The sequence below is a fragment of the Stegodyphus dumicola genome, chromosome 2 (genome assembly GCF_044657685.1).
Source record: "Stegodyphus dumicola isolate Sdum_Otavi_A_Nest chromosome 2, ASM4465768v1".
Lineage (NCBI taxonomy): Eukaryota > Metazoa > Arthropoda > Arachnida > Araneae > Eresidae > Stegodyphus > Stegodyphus dumicola.
In genome coordinates, this window is record NC_140769.1 from 260,187,337 (window position 1) to 260,201,265 (window position 13,929).

Genomic DNA, 13,929 nt, shown 5'->3' on the forward strand with positions numbered 1-13,929 from the left:
CAGTTAAATTCTTATCAGAGCTTAAACTACGCCGGAGCCCGTCTAGGGTACTTCTCATTTTTTTTAGCTAGATCATAATTCTAGCCGGAACTTTAAATAAGAATGCTCTGGCACTTGAAACCACAATGTCAGCAAAAAATTCTTTAGATCTCGAAAATTAAATTTTAATAATTAGTAAGTCTTATAAAATCGAATCTAACTTATCACTGCATGTCTGTTTTTTTTTTCCTAAGAAACAATACCTTTAACAGATACTGAGACTTTTAAGGAAAGAAAAGATCCACTCACACAGCAAATGCTTATCTCTTCGGGATACAATTAATTCATGACAATACATAAATTTCTCCTTGCTCAAAAGCACTAGAAGTGATCAACCTTGCCCCCGTCCGAAGCTAAGAATTTCCCACGGCAAAGTACACTTGAAGAGTTTTTGGAACGATGTAACCAAATACTCAGGACGAAAATTGCCAGCTATTTACGTTTGTTCCAGGGGCGTAGCTAGAGGGGGGACATCTGTCCCTGGGCGCAGCATACAAGTGGTGCCAAGCTAATGTTACGACATTTTAGAATTAAATGTTTTCCAACCTTGGCAAGCAGTAGGAGGCGCGAAATCTTCAGTTGTCCCTGGGCGCTGAAAACCCTAGCTACGACTCTGGGTTTGTTTCTCAGTTTGCAGATCAATCCTCGTATTCGGGAGAAATTTTTTCCTTCTGTCATACTCTGCTTGACTGCTAGAATTATATCGGCAGGGCATACCAGTCAGAAAGTGCTGGACACTTCTTTGTTTTCATGCCTACACATCTCCGTTAAAATTTCCTTTCACACTCTCCTACTGTTTCTACCATTCTTTCTGTTCTCATTAGTGATGCTTTTACCGTTTTACATTTTTCTCTGGCGTGCTGGGGGAAAGTGATCTTTGTTTTATCATTCCTTGAAATTGTACATTATGCTGTAAATTCACCCAAAAACCTGGCTGAACTATTTCTTAGTTTTTGAGAGAAACTCTAATTCCAGCCACAACCCCAAAAAGACAAGGTCCGCCATTTTATAATTTAAAAATTAATTTAATTTTTATACTTATCGCTTTACATTTTATTAAATTTTTAATAATTTAATGATTAACTATTTTATTTATTTACTTTTCTCTCTCTTTTCAGATGGCCTTCCCTGGGGCTCCAACACTTCTAATTTTCAAAGTTAAGCCCCTATAAGCTATAGTTCTGTCGTAATAAGAATTAAGAGATTATTAATGTTGATAAATATATAAACTTCTTAATAATTGTTTCAATATTTTAGTTATAAAGGAAATATACTACTTCAAAATAATGGTACATAGGTTCATCTAGACAACTTTATTAAAAAAAAAAAAAAAGACAACACAAATTTTAATAAAAATGTATCACATATAAAAAAATTACATTGAAATAAGAAACATCCCTTAATATAAATATTAATTATCCTAATAAATAAACTAACCAACTACCCGTTGCCTTCTTTCAACAAAATACCCAGTATCGAAGAGAAATATTAAATTTAAAAACTGCACAGAATTATCGCCCTCATTTTCCAAAGTGGCAACAGTGCCGATTTTCAACAGTCAGCAGTCCAGTATACAAAACATTGAATGAAAAACTGTTGCATTTCTTAAAAGAATAAAACTATTCAAAATGATACAATTTCATCAAAAAAGATAAAATTTAAAAAAAAATCTGATTCAAATTTTGAAAAAAAAAAAAAAAAAATCGCTTCACTGGCTTTTGTCTAGATGAATCTATGTACCAAATTTCGCAGCCCTGGGTCTATTAGCTTACGCGCAGCACGAACGAAAGCACATACAGACAGACCCTTTCTTTTATTTTATGTAGAGATTAAATTACAAACACATATCAAACTCAGAATTAATTTTTAGCATTTATTATCATAACATTTTTGCAAATAACATTATGACATTGAGCAATACCTCTGGATAGCTCCCAAAATTCCTAATCTTGTATATTTTTAAATAACATATTTCCTTACAAAAATTAACTTTCTTTTAAAACTGAACAAAACATACAAATGAACGTAAAATGTTTCTTTCCTAATTGTTCTTGCCTTGAACATACAAATAAAATTATTCATGAAAGTAATGAATGATACTCTGATTCAAAATACATACATTATTCTAAAACAGAGTACACAAGAGTAATATAGAGTTATAGAAACAAGCCCTAGAAATATGCATTTAATACTTTTCAAAATTAAAATCAATGAAAAATTATTCCTCTATAGAAAATACAAAATATTTTAATAAATATTTTAAGCATTTTTACTTTGACAAAGTAATATAATTCTAAAAATTCAGTTGTAAATCAGAATAATTAGGCTGTAAATCTGGTGTGCTGCTGAATTAATAATATTTTTATATAAAAGTATCTTTTTTAATCTTATTTAGAAAAATTTTTAATTCTTAATTTTTTTAAATATTAGCCTTGTCTGAAAATATTAAAAATGCAGCTTTATATTATTCGCACAATCAATTACATGATAAGCAAAAATTTCAATAGTAATTGCAATTTAAATTGCATAAAACATTTTTTACTTTTCATGCCAGCAACATTCATTATGTAGGTATTATGATAATTGAATAAGTCATGAATATTTTAAAACAAAAATTATTTATTACTCATATTTTAAAACAAAACTTTTATTTAGACTAACGTAACACATAGGGAAAATCATACTCATGATAAAATGAGATATTTATTTTTTGTAAAAAAAAAACAAAATATTCTTTAATTTTGAATATTTTTATAAAAGCAATTTGATGTAGTACAAAAGCTCCTGCACTTTCAATGCACATAGGATGGATGATTTAAATATGAAATAAATTTATCTTGTAATGATTTGAAACATGCACATATATACAATATGAAGTCTTACATATTCACAAATTTATTACATCAGTCTACAAATGATTTCATTGTTTTCATAATCATCATATCATGAAAATGTTTTACAGATCTTTTTATAAAAATCAATTAATAATAATAAAAAAAAAAGGAAAGAAAAGAAAATCTGAAAGTTTTCAGACTTTATATTACAACCACAATAGTGACTTTTTTAATGTTTTGCGTACTGTCTTTATTGATTAAATATCATACTCTTCACACTTAAACCACATAAAATTCAATTCAACATCAGTATCACAAAATATTTAAAAAAAGCATATATTTAGAATTTCCAATACACACTCTCGCCCACTAGAGATAATTTTTTTTCTGTACAGTGTTGCCATTGTTCACTTTGAAATCGTTGAGTTTGCGAATCAAAAATTCTTTAATGTTTTACAAAATATGAAATATATACAATAAAACAAATTCCAAATCTGGGCTTCCAGGTGCCCTTACTTGAATGCAGGACTACATTATTCAAAATCTGATGTCTCTAGGTACCGTTGTTTCCTCACAGTGCGAGAAAAATATGTACATTCATGTAGATTCTTCATTATTTAATTTCTTTAATATAATGCAAGGTTCTAATATTTGGTGGCAACAATTTGAAAAGTGAAAAGCCATTTATAGTGAAACGCTAAAAAATGCCAAAACAAAATTAATGGCCCTCTTGGAATAATGCCCTTTGGGCTAATAATAATGAAAAAAGAGCCATCCCTTAAATTTTTTGCCAATTGGCAACTATAAACTGCTGTTTTCGAAAGTTCATAATTATGGAAATTACTCAGAGAATTATTAGTTCATTAAGGCTTTCATAAAAAAACTATTGTCCTGTTTATAATTCCATTTTATTAAAATTCTAGTAGAACAGATGCTGGTAGTCAATAAATATAATTTTGTTATGAAAATTATGATTACATAATATGGAATAAAACTGAATATTTAGATTTGTTATAAAATGCCTTTTTTGGTACTTCTTTGTTTTAGTTGCCCGTGAGATTGAATCGCAAATCAACCGAAATAGCTTGCCAAAATCTTGCTGCATGTTCTCATACCATACCACATGATTATATATTAACACCAGTCGCATGTTCTTGTACATCATCATATATTAGTACCATGTTACATTTTTGCTGTTTCTGTCAAAGTTAATGATCATAATTAACAATTTTGTAGCACGGAAAATGCACATGGTATAATGGAACATAAACATGATTCTCCAAAAGTGAATGTTTTCTGCACTATGTCCAACAGTTGTATGTTTGGTAATTTTTCCTTTACGGAAAAATCAATAAATGGGTGCATTAACCAAGATATACTATCAGAGTGGTTGTTCCCTCAATTGAAAGAAGCAAGTTCCAACTTCATTCTGCAGCAAGGCATTGGAATGTCCAGAGAATGCTGGTGTTTATTCCGTTGCAGTATTTTTTATTTTTGGTATTTTGTTTTAGAATCAAAGCAGAAATCATGGGTACAGTAATATAAACAAACAGGGTGATTATTAACTGCGCCATTTAATATAAACATACAGGATGTTCTTGATACATTTGAATAATTTTGCTTTATTTTTTGCAATATGGGCATATATTTTTTTATAGTATTAGAGATTTTATTCATTCCTTTTAGTGTTTGGCTAACGTTGAGGAGAATATTTTGAAACATTTTTTATACTTAAAAATATAAAGTTTTCAAATTAATTCTGATAATTACCTAAATGTTTCTCTCATAATGTGCAATAAATTGGAATAATTGGACAACAAATTTAATTGGTGTACTTTTTTTTTTCAAAGTTAGGCTTAGCAACACCAAATTTCCATCCCAACACCTTTCATCCTGCCGCACATCATCCTAAGAGATTAGTTCAGTGACTGAGGCGCCCACCACAAAAGGATTAATGAATAATATTTGTATTTTAAATTGCTCATGTTCTTTTTTTAATATGCTGACAAAATTTGCCAACTTGCAATAAATATCAATAATTTGTCAATCTTTTCAAAACTCACTAGAATCGCCAACTTATACCCAAAAAGTAACTTTTAAAGTTGTTACTTTGTGTATTCAATTGTTTGTTTATCCATTCAAACTGTTCACGTTACCTATTAAAAAGTGAACTCGGACAACTCTTCGTCATAAGAAAAATCTCAAAAATAAGAATTGAGAGCTTTTCTTTTAAACAGCAAAATATATGTCCAAAATTATAATCTAGCAACAAAGTAGTGTTATTAATGAGAAACTACATATATCTCTGCAAGACAATACACAGAAAGAGAAAAGTAGAAAATGCTCACATTAAAGCTAAATCATAAACTCTCTAACACCTAAAGTTTCACTTACACAATAATTAATTTTATTATTTACCTCTTTATTATTTACTTTACTTCAGATTAACCCTTTCAGGACGGGTGTCCTTATACACATTCCCTAAGAACATCTCTTACAGCCGGGCATCCCATCCACACATCACCAGAGATTGCATTCAGAGGACGGGACGTATTTTAAAAGCTGGAACGTTTTTCTGAAGACCACAAGATGGCATCCTATCTCCATTACTTTTGAAATGAACACAGTTTTAGGTTTCTGACCTTGAGTTTGATATATTCTGCCTGACTTTAATATTTTAGTCATTAACTGTTGCGAGGGTTGGGGGTCATGTAAACAGAGGTGGGCTCTTTAAATCGCCGGGTGTTAATTCGCGTGTCTGATTTATATCAGCAAAATACATGTCCAAAATTATAATCTAGCAACAAAGTAGTGTTATTAATGAGAAACTACATATATCTCTGCAAGACAATACACAGAAAGAGAAAAGCAGAAAATGCTCACATTAAAGCTAAATCATAAACTCTCTAACACCTAAAGTTTCACTTACACAATAATTAATTTTATTATTTACCTCTTTATTATTTACTTTACTTCAGATTAACCCTTTCAGGACGGGTGTCCTTATACACATTCCCTAAGAACATCTCTTACAGCCGGGCATCCCATCCACACATCACCAGAGATTGCATTCAGAGGACGGGACGTATTTTAAAAGCTGGAACGTTTTTCTGAAGACCACTAGATGGCATCTTATCTCCATTACTTTTGAAATGAACACAGTTTTAGGTTTCTGACCTTGAGTTTGATATATTCTGCCTGACTTTGGTATTTTAGTCATCAACTGTTGCGAGGGTTGGGGGTCATGTAAACAGAGGTAGGGTCTTTAAATCGCTGGGTGCTAATTCGTGTGTCTGATTTATATCCAATTCCTTTTTTATTCTATTCTTCCCCTCTACTATGTAGGTCTTTTAGGGTTACTATATGGAGTTCTGTTTTATTTTATATTGCTTCAGATACATTTCCATTTTTTCTCTTTTTATTTCGGAAAGCTTCACCTCCTATTATGGCAGGAAGGCACTATTTGTCAGAGGAAGATTACCCTCGTATGGTTAATGAACCATTTACTAACACAGATGAGAATGATGATTAATTTTCTAAAGAAGGAAAATTTCTAATTCTTAGAAAGTGATACATTTTCTAAGAATTAGAAAGTGATACTTCTCAATGCTTCAAGATTTACCACACTCCGTCTTCATTTTAAATTTTGTTACTTCTTACTGTAACTAGTCTTTATTGTGTTGTTTTATTAATTTCAAACTTTATTGATGGATTTTATCAATTAAAACTTTGGAATAATTTGAATAGTGCTTCCAAAAATTATTTTACAAGATAAAAAAAAAATTAAGTATATTTTCATGTAAAATAAAGAAAAAAAAGGTTATTAAGTGCTAATTTTAACATATATAAGAGCTCAAATAATAATCTAAAAATTACGATGCTAGAAGTGAAACTTTTTTTGTGATTTTTTTTTTTTTTTTTATATATATATATATAAAATTAGGCTTAACTATGCAAAACCTCCGTACTGTACAGTGACTGCTTTCGATTCCCTTCCGTCCCGCACGAGTGTCTTAAACAAAGGTGTGCTGTCGCAAAAGGGTTAAGAAATTGTTTACGATATCATTGAAGTACAGTAATACAGTAAAAAGTCGTTAATCCGGACTCGTCGGGACTTCGGCGATTCCGGATTATCGATTTTTCCGGATTATAGATCATCAGTTTAAATCTCGTAATATGGCATGCAGAAATTCTAAAATTAAAAATATGAAACCGTAATTTATGAAATAAAGAACAATTATGATCTAAAGAGTATCAAAATTTAAAAAAAAAAAAAAAGCTTAATATTTATTTGTTTACTTTATTAAACATTTCTTTCAATGTAAGTTATTTAAGTTGCTTCATTTTATGTGATAATACTTTCTCTTTAATTCTATAAACAGACATAATTTCTTGTTCAGTAACAAAGTTCCGCTGTTCAAGTCTTGTTAATTGCTGTGCCGAGAATACCGACTAACTTGTCAATCGAAATTTTTTCGTTTTCACTAACCTCTCTGTCACATTCTTCATGTCTTTATCCATTTTTTGCAGCAATTCCACTTTTTGTTTGATGGACATCGAAACATACTTTCGTTTTGTACGATCCTTTGGGAGCTCCAGAATCGGAAATTCTTTTTGACATAATCGAAAGTTCAAGTTTACTTTTATAGTATTGCTCTTACAGTCTGCAAAAAATAATAAGCCGGATCCAATTTGAAAATTAAGGAACAACGCAATCATCAACATTAACTGAAATAGATAATTAGATAATTTTAGCTTATACCGTCCATTATACATAAAACGCGCATGCGAAAACGTATTCTGCACTTGCGCACACGCATATGCGCAGACGTAAAAGGTCTTACGCGCACACGTAAATGCCTATGCGCATGTGTCAACGCGGCGCATGCACAGAAAGTTTTTAGCTTTGAGGTCCGAATTAACGACTTTTGACTGTACTATTACATTTTTTCATAGTCGCCAAACAGTGCAATTTAACATCAGTAATGGATAAGCATGACATCTCAACACAATTGCAAGAACTCCATTTTGGTTTAACTCTTTTGCATCGGTAGAGGCTAAAAATCTGTTTCACTCAAACATCTGAAATACCCATATATATAAATTGTTGGAAAGGATTTCCTTTTCCCATGCCAAGTAGAATGCTACTGTGTGCTAATAATAACCTACTTTAGAGAAGAAAGATCTTTTCTCTTGGGATCTTCATATGCTTTCATCACTGTGCGCAGTTTCCCCTTATGATAGATTGGCATCAACAGGTAAACGTTGATGCTAAACAAAGGAGAAGGTGCATTCAAATAACAGAACTACTTTTAGTCACTTCAAAAGAATGATTCGCACGTCGCTTAACAATTCCCGACTGCAATGAGATGTGCACTAACGTGTTGGGGGGAAAGCACCAGGTAGGAAATGAGGCTACTTTTTGGAGTATGGTAACAGGTAGTTTGGCGACATTTTGGTAAAGCGATAAAGGTTACTAGCTAGGATTTGCAGTGTACATGGATAAAGTCAAGAGTGTGCGCAATGCCATTTTTGTGCAATTCTGGGATTTTTTTTAAGTGAAAATATGTCGACGTGTACATGGATACCGTGTATGTGCAATTTTTAAAAACGCAGCAAGCAGTGGGCGATTCTGCACTTTCTCCCAATTTTGCACCTAATCTTCGTAATGATTAAGCACTTTTGTTCCATAAAAGTTCTAGCATAAGCGTAATTCGGCTAGCAGATTGTTGGAAAAAAATGTCGAGTTAAAACAAATATATATGCCTTTACTTCATGAAAGCAAAAACTAGCAGCTTGCTGTAGCAAGCTGTAGGGTTGGTCGCCAAATTTTCGCCAAAAAATCGCTAAGTTACCATAATCCAAAGATTAACCGAAAATGATTCAAACATTCAGGCAACTAGCCAATGTCTGGATGATCAGGCATTTTGGATAACTTTGATATGAAAGAGTTAAACGTAAATTCAATTAACTCGCAATAAGCCAGTTTAATTTTTTTGTTAAGAAATAAGTTCTGCTTTTTTCTCAAATCCTGAAAACATGATTAATATTTGGGACTGCATGAAGTGAAATATTTAAAATTTACAGGATCCAGGCATAAAAAAAAAAAAGACCATGGTATGTGACTTTGATAACGAAGATGTAATGTGGAAAATTATGATAAGTGATTTAAAATTTTATATGCTACATCAGTAATTTGTATCTATTTATTATCTAACTAAATAGTTCTTAAAAATCTTTAAATGTAAATTTAATATTTTTAAATAAAATTCAAAAGCAATATAATAAATAAAATATGGTACTATTCGGTTTTGAGGGTTGAAAAAAATCGCCAAACTATTGTCGATGCCAGTGCTGCCAAAAATAATTGCGGCAACTCTAACGCAAGTAAGGAAGTGTAATAATAAATAACTATCTAAGATTAGATTAATTTTTAATTTAGATGAAAGGTTAATTTCATATAATATTTTTTTATTATTATAATTTATACAAAAAAAGCTAAATGGTAAAAGTATAATTTAGGGCACTCCTTGGCAAAACTTGGCGATTTTGGGCGGTACATGGATATCGATTTTGTGCAATTCTTTGACTCATTATGGCTTGTGAAGCAGCGATTTTTGTGCCAAAAATCGTCGCTACACAAAGCCAAAATAACAAGACAAACAATCGCACAAACTCGGTATCCATGTGCACATCGACTTATTTTCACTTAAAAAAAAATCCCCGAATTGCACAAAAATGGCACTGCGCACTCCTTTGACTTTATCCATGTACACGTCGACCTATTTTCACTTTAAAAAAAAATCCCCGAATCACACAAAATGACATTGTGCATTCTTTTAACTTTATCCATGCACATGACGACCTATCTTTACTTTAAAAAAAAAAAAAAAAATCCCAGAATTGCACAAACTTGCATTGCACACTCCCTTTACTTTGTCCATGTACACATCGATATATTTTCACTTAAAAAGTCAAAGGAGCACCAAATTCTACAATATAGGCAAACAAAAAATACATAATCTCAATAAAATACATTTTAAACCAAATAATAAAATAACATTAAAAAGGAAAACATGTTATACATTTAAGCACTACCAAAAGCAAATATTCACTTACCGTGATATTCGAGTTTGCTTCGTACACCCAGAGCCACGTAAAAATCAAAATATCAATCATACTCAAATGACTTTTTTCAAACCAGGTACTCTTTCTGATCGAACGCTTCACATAGTGACCATCTGAACCTTTCTTCCTAAAAACCCATTCAAATCCATCTAAACGGTTTTTACGTTCAACTAGATGCATATCCTTCCTACATACAGGACACTTATAATGGCTACTAAGTAAACCTTCATTTACACACCAGTCAATTAAAGCTCTTTTCCCCTTTCGCTCCAAATTGTACAGAAACTTCAAATTAATCTTACTACATTTGGCCATTCTACCGTCTAAAGAATCAAACCAACAAACACCACAAAAATGCTTACAAAACATCCCATGATTCAAAATTTCCCAGAATCATGCACCCGATTACGTCACAATAGGGTTTCCATAACATTCAACTGCTCAGGCTACCATAAATGAAACAACAACTTGGCGATAAATCAAACAACAACTTTGCCATAATACAAGGGGTACCTTAAAGTCTACTCTACCCAAGCTAAACATGACTGAATGGAAGCATAAGATTAAATAAGTATTTCAGATCATTATTATAATTTCTATAAAAATTGCTAAATATAACTGAATGAATGCCTGCATTGCTATTTCGCTACCGAGTTATAGTGATAAAGCATAATTTCATCTTTAGTGATAAAGCATAATTTCATTTCACTGGTTATTCAAACATAATTTTCTATAATGAACGACGCCTTTTCTTTGAAAAAATTCTCGGTAAAGTGCAGAATCGCCCACTTATTTGTTTGCCTCTTAAGGGTAAAAACAATTTGATTTTTGTCAATTTTCTTCTACTTTTTAAGTGAAAATAGATTGATGTGTACATAGATAAAGTCAAGGGTGTGCACAGTGCCATTTTTGTGCAATTCTGGGATTTTTGTTTTTCAGTGAAAATAGGTCGCTGTGTGTGGATACCGAGTATGTGCAATTCTTAAAAATGCATCAAGCAGTGGGCGATTTTGCACTTTATCCAAAATTCTATTGCTCACTTTTCCTCATGTGCAATTCCCAATTTGTTAAATTCATAGAATATAAAAAAAGGATTTAAAAATTAAACTAGTATTTCAATGGCGTCTTAAGAAATATCGAACTATATAAACTTACGCAATCTGAAATCAGCGTGTACGCTAGATTTGATGCGTTGTTAAATGGCCGCGTTTACTAGATTTGGCGCATACATTTTTGCTGCAATTTTTTTACGGTCCTCAAAACGGAATAATACCTAAAATGCAAATAAAAAAGAAGCTATTTAAATCTAAATGCAATCGATACAAGGCAAAGGGTTGCTTGTTAAGACAAGAAACAATGCCACTGTTGTTAAAGAGAAGCTAAAATTTGAATTTAAATAAAAAGAAAATCGCAATATCAGCGAACATTATATTTAATTAAACATGGTACAGCACACAAGAACTATTTGCCTAAAACAAGGTACATTTTTACAGAGCACTTTTTAAGGAATACTAGCTCCTGTTCACATTAACACTAGCAAAACTATGAAAACACGAAAGCAGCTAATTTATTCCCTCGCACCAAAATACAAGTGTTCAGAATTTTATTCTACATAGCAGCTGGTAAGATGTCACACAGAAAAAGAAACTTAGGAATCTACATCTATCACAGAATTTTACACGTTCCCCATTTTTACATTACAGAAATACAATTAAATTATACCTGAAAATGGTTTTTTGATATGACCACAGGTATATCTTTCTATTAAACTTACAGAAAATATATACATAAGTAATCGGAAACATTACATACTCTTTCTTTAAATCATTTTTCAAAAAAATTGTGAAACGTACGGAACGACTCTTCTACCGATTACCTGAATAGCTATTACAAACTTTACAGAAAACTTTCGGAATCTAATTTCCTTATAATTAATAAAACACTTATTTTTTCTTAGTCAGCCAACAAACATTAATCTACATATCCCTTTTCATTTAATAGGTAACTGTAATTTGTATTTTAAGTACACTCATACGGAAACGGCTTCAAAACTGTAATTAAGGATGACTCATTAAACATGTAACTTAAGTATACTTACTCCTTTTCAGAAATTAGATGAGCATTACAAGTTCTTCCTAAAGATTCGCAGAACACAATATATCCTTATCGCATGCTAAACACCTAACAGCAATTTGGTTCAGCTGACAGCATTCACTACGAGTACAACTCGTTACACATCTTATGCACTTTAACAGAAGAGAAGGGGGGGACAGTAGACAGTTGTGTTTTGGTGCATATTAATCTTAGTCTTTTTATCGAAAGACAGGAAATCACAACGTACTGGTATATACTGGCTCCTTAATACTGGTAGATTGAAGTTATAAGCAAAATAACTACTTTCATCGTCAACTAATTTTCACTGTGGAGAAATTTTTCTAAACATAGGAAATGTATTTTTCAGGCTATTTTTTATATAAATAATGAATACAATAGAGTGACCTATTTTAAAAACGTGTTATTACTAATATTTACTTAGGATGGTACTTAAAAATTAGGTTATTACTAATATTTACTTACTTACTACATACTGCTTGGAGCAACACTACTTTTATACTATTATTCATAGCATATAATCTTAGCTATTTTCTGAACTTGAAATTATGCAAAATATCTTTAATCACTGTAAACTGTTCTAAAGTGTTTAAGAGTAGAATTTGAAATTCGAAACTTAAAAAAACTTAATTCTTACTTTTATGATTTTCACATTATAAATTTTCATTTAAATCATTGCTTATATTAATTTAAGGATTAATTCAAATTTCTGCAGATAAAACAACCAAAAAACCTAATACATATGTGTGTGTATTAATAATATTTAAGAGATGAATGAGCTATAAAGATTTATACTTCAGTCCACACAAATATGCATGTTATTTACTTGAAAAACACATCCACACACATATATGATAATTTAGAGGTTCACAGTTGTGATACATTGATAGGATTTAGCAGAGAGCTGACTGGAGAAGATGAAACCAATCACTTTTTAGACATGGTGAAGAGGAACTGTTATGTAGATCTGATTAGAGCGAAAATCACAACTGTCTTGATCATTAAAACATCATTTTTATTTTGACCAGTAAAAACTCTTTAAATACTTTTTGATTAAATTGTTACAACATTTGGGGGTGCTAAGTGGGCCCCACAGCTTCTATACGCACAGTTTACAATTTAGGTAATGGAAAGAAGAGTTAGCAAAAAGACGTGACTTTCCTTGGCTGAGCAAGCAAGCGAAAAAGTGATACATAATAACTGAAGTCGTATTTATGAGCTGAGGAAGTCTTTGTTTAAATCCTGAATATAGATTATACTGGGAATATTTTTTATATTTCACAGGGAAAAGAACTGCAGAAAAAGAGAAGCCTAAGCTGCAGAGCGTCGGAAAATTTTGCAAAGCATACCCTTGAAGCAGGGATGTGTTTAATTAAAAAATTATGAACTTAAAAGGCTATTGTTAGTTGGCTTCAGTTAAGTTTAATAACTTTATTTCATATTTTATATTTTGCATTCATATACCATATACGCTCGTGTTACGTCCGTACACCAACTTTACAGATAAAATTTATGTAAAAAAAAGGTGACCCGCCTAAGCTAAAGAATTTCTTACTTTAAAATATATTTTTCTTAACATCGTATTTTTCCCTTCAGTCAAATAACATTAGTCAATAAACATCTTTAAAGAAAGAATATACATTTGTTTTGCCTTCTCGTGTATTTTTATGCTACTGTTTGCAGTAGAAAGATTTTATATTTGCACAAGCAGACATAACAACCAAAATTTTCACACTGCGTCAGAACAGTTTTTTCAAAAGATAATGTGTGTAAGACTTTAAAGAACCAACATTTATTTAATTTGTGTAAAAGTAAA

At 31.2% G+C, this 13,929-nt stretch overlaps 1 protein-coding gene across 1 annotated transcript in view; it reads right to left on the bottom strand.

The window, feature by feature from the left end:
• Positions 1-12,276, bottom strand: part of LOC118186893 (WD repeat-containing protein 47-like) — a 136,426-nt gene extending 124,150 nt beyond the window's left edge. The window contains exon 1 of the mRNA XM_035357060.2: positions 12,100-12,276. The gene's annotated coding sequence lies outside the window, so the exon portion shown is untranslated. The remainder of the gene's footprint in view (positions 1-12,099) is intronic.
• Positions 12,277-13,929: the final 1,653 nt, after the last annotated feature.